This window comes from Globicephala melas, chromosome 13, assembly GCF_963455315.2.
Source record: "Globicephala melas chromosome 13, mGloMel1.2, whole genome shotgun sequence".
NCBI classification, from domain to species: domain Eukaryota; kingdom Metazoa; phylum Chordata; class Mammalia; order Artiodactyla; family Delphinidae; genus Globicephala; species Globicephala melas.
The window spans coordinates 48,613,611-48,622,319 of record NC_083326.1 but is presented as its reverse complement, the minus strand read 5'-3'; positions in this window follow the sequence as shown (position 1 = coordinate 48,622,319).

Genomic DNA, 8,709 nt, shown 5'->3' with positions numbered 1-8,709 from the left:
AAAAACGTATTTCCCATAGTGCTGGACGCTGGGAAGGCCAAGATCAAGGTGTGCACAGATTTGGCGTCCAGTGAGGACCCGCTTCCTGGTCCATAGATGTATGTCTTCTCTCTGTGTCCTCATATGGCAGAAGGGGCAAGGGAGCTCTCTGGAGTCTCATTTATAAGGACACTGATCCCATCATGGGGCTGCACCTTCATGACCTAATCACCTCCCAAAGGCCTTGCCTCCCAATACCATCATAACGGGGATTAGGAACATTCAGTCTGTAGCTCCTTGTCAATAGCACTCTTCTACCACATAATTAAAAAAAATTTAAAATTCTTTATAAGAAACAGAAGAGGTGGGCTTCCCTGGTGGCGCAGTGGTTGAGAGTCCGCCTGCCGGTGCAGGGGACGCGGGTTCGTGACCCGGTCCGGGAAGATCCCACGTGCCGTGGAGCGGCTGGGCCAGTGAGCCATGGCCGCTGAGCCTGTGCGTCTGGAGCCTGTGCTCCGCAACGGGAGAGGCCACAGCAGTGAGAGGCCCACGTACCGCAAAACAAACAAACAAACAAACAAAAAAGAAGAGGTGTTGTCAGTTTTTATTTGTATGTTTTTAGTATACTGAATACTTTAATCATAAAACGTATAAAATTAATATATGCTAATTTATTTATTTATTTATTTATGTATTTATTTATTTATTTTTGCGGTACGTGGGCCTCTCACTGTTGTGGCCTCTCCCGTTGTGGAGCACAGGCTCCGGACGCGCAGGCTCAGCGGCCATGGCTCACGGGCCCAGCCGCTCCGCGGCATGTGGGATGTTCCCAGACCGGGGCACGAACCCGTGTCCCCTGCATCGGCAGGCGGACTCTCAACCACTGCGCCACCAGGGAAGCCCAATATATGCTATTTTAAAAAAAACCAAAACTATTCCAAAAGGGAGAGAAGAAATCCCACTCCCCAGAGATAATCATTGTTAACATTTTGGTGTCCATCTTTTCATTTTCCTGTGCACAGATATACATACTTATGTGCACGCAAACACACTACTAGCAAGGCCGAACATCTCTTTATGTGCTTACTGGCCATTTGAATTGTTCACTTCTAAAGTGTTTCTTCATGCAATTTGCATTTTTTTCTGGTTGGGTTTCAATTCTTCATATGGATTTATATGATTATTTTAGCATATTAGGGCTGTTAAACATTTTGTTTTACAATTTTAGCAATATCTCCCTCAGATTTTAATTTCTTTTAGCCATTTTTTGTGTTTTTTTTTGTTCTTTGGAACTTTAAATTGTAATGGAGTCTAATATACCAATATTATCTTTTTAGTTTCTGTCTTTGGCTTAATGTAAGAAAGGCCTTGGCCACCTCCAAACTATTAAAAAAAAAAAATCTGTGGTTCAGTATAAATTTCCTTTTTGTATTTTAATTTTTAATCCATCTGGAATTCATCTGGCATAAGGAATTATGCAGTAAGGATCCAAATTTACTTTTTGCCCCCAGAAGGCTAGCTAATTGTTCCAACATCTTTTTCCCTTTAATAAGAAATGCCAGCTCAAGCAGTTACATGTACTGTTCTCATTGTTGTTATTCTCCAAAATATTCTGCAGTTGCAGTTTTCATTTTTTTCCTTTCACCAGTGAAATTTGGAATGATCTCACCCCTCTGGAGTGGGTTCCATTTGTTGTTTCTATGCTATTAGTCTATTTATATATGGTCTTCTGCTGTGGCCAGTGAATGGTCTGAACTATTTAGAATTTATTAAGGGTTTTTCTCTGACGTTTAACTTTTGTAAATATCCCACTTTGTAAATGTTGACAAGAGGACACAGTCTCTATATAGTATGCACCTCTGTCTCTCCTCTCTCTCTCTCATGTGTGTAATTTCTATCACCGTTAAGTGTGTGTTTGCGCTTTTTCAAAAGAGGTTTGAAACTTGGTTTGTTGTGAAGGAGGCCCCTTTGACCTTTAGATTAATTAATTGCCTAATTTACTAGAGAGTTCTTTCCCCCCAGTTTTATTGAGATGTAACTGACATACAACACTGCATAAGTGTAAGGTGTCCAGCATAATGACTTGACATACATAACTATTACAAAATGATTACCAAAACAACCATCACCTCATAGAGTTACAAAAATTTTTTCTTCCTTGTGATGAGTACCTTTAGGGTCTACTCTCTTAGCAACTTGCATATATACCACACAGCAGTGTTAGCTGTAGCTATCATGATTATTTTGCTAGAGAGTTCTACACAAGTTTTTGGGCTCAAATTTTCAGATAATAATAACATGCTATGTTGCATTTTAAAAATACTCTTTTCCTTTCAACCATGCTGAGTCATTTTATTTTAGATCTGTCTCTTAGGTACAGTTGAGTTTAGTGTTTTGATTCAGGGTGAGAATTTTTTTCCCATTGACGGCTTTATCCTTTATGTATGGTTGTTATCTTGGTTGTGTTTGTTCTTACTTACTTGGCATTGGTGGCGGATGGTTCTGTTACCTGTTCTGTGATTCATCCAGCCCCCGACTTGGCTGTACTTCCTAGTGGGCAGAGTATATTCTCCTTCCTGTTTCCTTAACTTTGGGCTCTGTGGGCTTACTTTGACCCATGCAGTATAGATGGAAGGGATAGTGGCCAGTATTGAGCAGAGACTTTAAGAAGCACCTTGAGTGTGGCTTGTCCCTTGAGCTTCTATCCCCTTGTATGAGAAGCCCCAGGCAGTGGCTGTCTCTTTATCTTGGGATGTAGAACGAGAAGACACCAGGAGACCAACAGAGCCCAGCTGAGCCCAGCAGAGCTGCAGCTGACCTGGAGACCAGTGAGCAAGAAATACACGTTTGCTGTTGTAAGCCAGGTTTTGGGTTGTGCGTTAGCTGCATTTCCCTTCCCTTTTCCCATCCATTCTTTAAATTTATTTTCTTCCTTCCTTCCCTTCCATCCATTGGTCACTAAAAAGCCATTAATAGGCCAGAATGAAGTAGGCATCCCAAGTGGGGATCAGGGCTTGTGTTCAAGGTGGGGACAGGGGCTTCATGGGGTTAAGAGAAATATGTTGACGATAATGGGAGTCAGATATCTTACTACTGGAAAAAGAGAGAACATATATGGAAGCAGAGATAGCTAGAATTAGGGCTGCAAGATTTAGCAAATAAAAATTCAGGGTACCACTTGGGACGTATTTATACTAAAACCTTTTTTTTGTTGTTCATCTGAAATTCAAATTTAACTGGGCATTCTGTGTTTTGTCTGTCAGCTCTAACTAGAATAAAACCTGGAGTGTTGGATTGGAATTGGAGGGACCAGCATGAACTCATATGGCTTTTAATATATAGAGATAAATATAGAAGTAAATATAGATGTAAATGTGATGTGTGTGTGTGTGTGTGTGTGTGTATGATGTGTACGCACATATATTTTCTAAGCTCTGTTCATTCACAGGGCTTTGGGACAATGACACCCTTAGTATCCCGAGCACACTTAGTATCCAGATCTTGGTTTCCAAATACTCCTTTACCAGGGCTCCTGGGAGAAACGGCTTACTCCAGGGCTGGGGCAAGGGCAGGACAAGATGATCCTGGAACACCTCGTTGTGCCAGAATCTAAGGAAGTGCTCAGTGAATGATGGACAGCACAGATGCTGGCTGGAAGTAACTCCCACTGGCCAACTCTGGGACAGTTTGAGCATCAAAATAAATAGTAATGGATTATAATCTATTGAAGAAAAGAGAAATTTTTAAGTCCACAATGACATAAATAAACAAATTGGGAGAAGAGAAAGTTCTTCCTTAGAGCAGAAAGATGGATGGTAAGAGAAAAATCATTACTTGGCAGTTTTCATTGTAACGCATGCAAATATCAAAGGCTGCTAAACTGAGTGTGTGATAGTGCACTGAGGAAGAAGATTTTACATAATTTCAAAGTATCTCCCTGAAAAAAATTTATTAATCACAAAAGGGAAAACGTATCTTTGCAGGAGCCACCTGGCAGATATCGCCTTAACGAAGTTGTCATAGCTAACACCACTGGTAAGAACAGGAATGGATGTTACGTGCTGTCCAGTTGGGTGCAATAAAAAGAACACGTTGTCTGTGATATTCCAGGCAAAGTGAAAAACATGGCTCTAATCATGAGGAAATACTGGACAAAAATTGAGAGACATTCTACTGGCCAATAATCTTAAAAAAATGTCGAGATCATGAAAGTTAACAAAACATGGGAATTGTTCCAGATCAAAAGAAGCTAGAGATTCAGCCCAATTGGGTGGAACATGTGGTCCTGGATTTGACTCTTTGCTCTAAAGAACATTATTGGAAGAATTCTGAATATGGGAATTCCTGATACTATTCTTTCAACTTTTTTTGTAAATTAGTAACTCATTTTTTATAGAAGAAAATCTATAAAAACATCTTTATAATTTTGAATATAGCAAAAATTTCTTAAACAGGATTCATAAAGTGCTAACCATGAAGGAAAAATAATGAATTGGAATGTATTAAGTTTAGAAATCTCTGTTCATCAAACAAAATTCTTAAGTAAAAAGGCAGTCCACAGAGTCAGAGATGAAATTCACAAGACATATACCTGACAAAAGACTGACACTCAGAACATATAAAAACTTCTACGAATAAATAAGGACAGATAAGCCCACAGAAAAAAGATAAAAGACTTAAACAAGCACATCACAAAAGAGGATATCTAAACAGCCAACGGTGCCCTACCTGTTGGTCATTTAGGAAATGCAAATTTAGATCACAATGAGAAACTCAGGAAAAGTAAGCTTTTGGAAAAAGCTGACTAATTAAATATCTATTTTATTTCAGGTTTTTAAATGTTTTTTAAGCTTCCTTGATTATTGTTCTCCCTGATAATTTCAAAGGTATATGTATTCTAAGTTGTTGCTTCTTCTCTCAAATAAATTATTTAAACTCATATTTCTCAATTTAGCACTTCAGAATCAAAGTGGTATTGATGGACTTTGGAAGATAAAATGAGGAAATTAGCACACTTCCCCTTCCTTCCCCTTCTCCCCTTCCACTCCTTTTAAGATGCTCTGAGATTTTTGTCCTGCGTTGTGTAGGTGTGTCAGGAATGATAACATTGCTGTATTGATTTGCAACCACAATAACTACAGTTTCTTAGATTTAGTGATGTATTTAACTGGTTTCAGTATTATTTCAATTTCTCTCAATTGGCAGACTTACTTTTCAGTGGTTTTCAGTGTGGGTGGCTAGGTGAGAAGACTTCTTGATCTTTGCATATATTACAGTGCCTTCATGTATGTGTATGTGTTCATATTTGGGTCACGTCTTTTCCTTGCATACTGTAGACATTACTTTGCTACTTTTTGCCACCTCATGGTTCTCAAGGAAAGTCTGAGCGTTATCTACCTTCTTTCTTATGTCAGTAACTTATTACTTCTACCTGAATGCTTATTGGGCACTTTCTTCATACTTGAAATTCAACAACTTGCCAGATTTGATTTGCTGAGTTTTGTATTATTATTTTGTCTGGTATAGAGAGAGCCTTCTGAGTTCTTTCGTTTACACAAAGATTTTCTTCTATTGTGATTTTTAATATTGTTTGTTGCTTTCTTTGGTTATTTCCTTCAGGCATAGCAGTTATTTATGTATTAGATTTCCATTATTGGTTGGCCACATCAACCATATTCCATCCATTTGCTTTTATCTTTTAAACTCTTTCCCTATTCATTCTGCATGATTTTCACAAACCTATGCTTTGTGCCATCATCATAATTCTATAGATTTAATTCTGTTTCTAGTACCATCTTAAAATTCTACTCTATCATTTGTTTCCAACATATTTACTCAACTCTTCTGATTGCCTTTTCATCCTAGTATATCTTCTTTTATCATCTTTCACTCCATTTCTTTGATTATCTTGGGAATGCAAAATAGTTGTCTAAAAACTTCTTTGTTTTCTTAGATTAAATAATCATCTAAACTTCTTTATTCATTACATGCTTGCTTCCATATCCTCTTTTTTGTCGTTGTTCTAGAATTATTGTTCAGGTACCATGTTGGTCATTTTGGAATGGGGACATTTCTTTCTGAATGGTTCTTTGTTCTAAATAGTTTCTGTGGAGTTTCACTCTCTTCTTTATCGAGCAGTTGTTTGGATCTTCCCTTTTCATCCTGATCTGGAGCCTAGATGGTCAGTGTTCACATTTTCTGTTTAGCCATTGAGCTGTTTGAGGAGAGTGCAAATGAAGTAGGGGTGTGAGAAGCTGTAGCCAGGAAATTGGCCTTTTCAGTAATTAAATCTTTATTTTATTCCTCAGTAAACTTTTTAGTTTTCAGAACGGTCGGTGTCTAAGCAGGACACAGAAACCATCTGAGTACTTTCAACAGAGTGTATTGAATGCTGGGGATTGGTTACATGGGTGGTAAGAAAGCTGAGAAGGCAAACGGGACAGTGAGGTAACCCAGAGATCATCAGCAGCAGCAAGTCCCCACACCTAGGCTGGAGGGTCCAAGGGAGGAGGCGGTGTTCCTGGAGCTGCCAGTCAGCCGGCAGAAGCTAGAGTGGGAGCTGGAGCTGTGGAGAAAATGCCATCGCTATTGGGCTGGCTCCTGAGCCACAGAGGGAGGGGGCACCATACCCCACTTTCTTTCTTCTCCTGCCTGTTAGTCTCCCAGCAGTGCCCCCCACTCACCAAATCCTGCCAGAACAAGCTGACACAGGGGCCGGAAAGTGCAGCCTAGCGTTGTCAGCCACTTTGTGGCAAAGACAAGAGCAGGGGTAACAGCTCAGGACAGGCTCAGGGTTTTTGTTCCTCCCATAGACATTCTCTCTCTCCCTCCATATCTATATCTATATCTATATCTGTATCTATGTCTGTGTGTATATGTATATATTTAAATTATTTTTCATTAAGAAATTTTTTTTGCTAAGTTACTTCTCAAACTAAATAGCTACACACACACAGAGCACATGCCCATATACACACATACAGTGTGAGTGAGATCTGCTTTTCTGTGTTATATTTTATACTTTACTTGGGAATACTACTGACTTTGATACACTTATTTAGTTTGTAATAGTCACCTTTTTGGATTCTCAAGTAGTCCTAAAATCTTTCAGTTTTATAGTTAATTCCTTTGGGTCACAAGTAGGACTGATTTTTCTCTCTTCATGATTCTTGTGGCCAATCTTGTGAGTCTTTCTGGTCCTGGGAAGTCTTAGGTCACCACAGTCTCAGAAGGAATTCTGCACTTGGTGTCCCACTGTGTCTGGATTCTAAGGCGACCTGTTCAGTGCCCTTCAGCCCAAGTGCCTCCAATCTGATGGCTGCATGGGTTTAATACTTGCAGCACCATCTCCTTTATGGGAAGAAATGTTCTGCCTTGCTTCTAACCCAGGAGTTCTGTTCTAGTAAAGCAGCCCACACTTCTGGAACATGCAATTCTGTAGTAGTTCTGGGTTTTACCCTGGTGTTTCCCTCTGCTCATGTTCATTCCCAGTTCCTTAGCCTTGTACGATTTCTAGAATAGCTCTGCAAATATGTGTCACATATACTGCCACTACTCCTTCCCTCCCACTCAGGGTTGACATCTTTAGCTAACTTTTTTAATAAACCAAGTTGATTAATTAAGTTGATCAATTAAAATTAATTTATTATGTTCATTTTTGGATGAATATGACCTCAGAACACTTCTTGAAACTCTACTGGAAGGCTCTGCCCAGTGGCATGTGAAAAGACAACGTATTTTCCATCTGGACTTTGTGGCAAAGTCCAAACTCCACATCAAGCTTCAATAGGCAATGGTCTGTTACAAGGCAATAAGCCCAAGGTGTCCCTTCAAGAGTGAGACATTGACTGATTCTACATTTGCCATTTCTTTCCTTCAGTGGAAATCTTACCAGGGAGCACTGGACAGTAACAATAACGCTGATAAGAAATAAAGAGGAAAAAGCAGAGCTTGTCTAGATAAAGAAAGAGTGGGATTTAGAGCTCCATTGGAGGCTGTCATAGATGGTGTTCACTGGAAACAGACGCTGAGGTGGATAGTTGCATGGAGAAGGCTTCTTGGGGAGTATTCCTGAGAGATGCATCTGCAAAGAATTGAGAATGGCAAGAACAGGCAGTGGGGAGGCTGAACCTCCAAGGAATTTGCAACTGAGCCCTCAGCTGATTCTCCAGGAAGATCTGGAGAGAAACTCAGATGAGGTGGAGCACTTCAGAATTGTCCCAAATGGAAGGAAGGGCTAAGGCTGTCTGTTCCTGCATCAGCTAGTCATTGACTATGGGCTATTTGCAGCAGGGGGAGTGGAACCTTGGACAAGGTGGTTCCCAGTGGGATATTGTGCCACAAACTTGGTATGGTGTTCTTTTCCCTGCCTCAGACACTCTACTGGATCATCTGGCCCATGTGGCACTGCTGAGTGCACCTGCATAATAATAACCTTAAAAGGCATAAGGTACAATAATTTGTCTTTTACTTTGGGAGGAATGTTCCAATAAGCCCAAGTCTGCTTGACCTCTAAAAACTCTTCACTGATATAGTGGGTTCCCGAATCTCCTTAGGGCTTAACGTCCACCTTTGAAGCTCATATCTCTTACCAAGATATTCCAAAGTACTTGCCACTTTCTGCAAATCCTTGACTAACATGATGTTAGTGATATTGTGGACCAATGTGATGTCCTGGGAAATCTCCAGGATGTCCAAGTCCCTTTGGACTATACTACAACAGAGGACCTG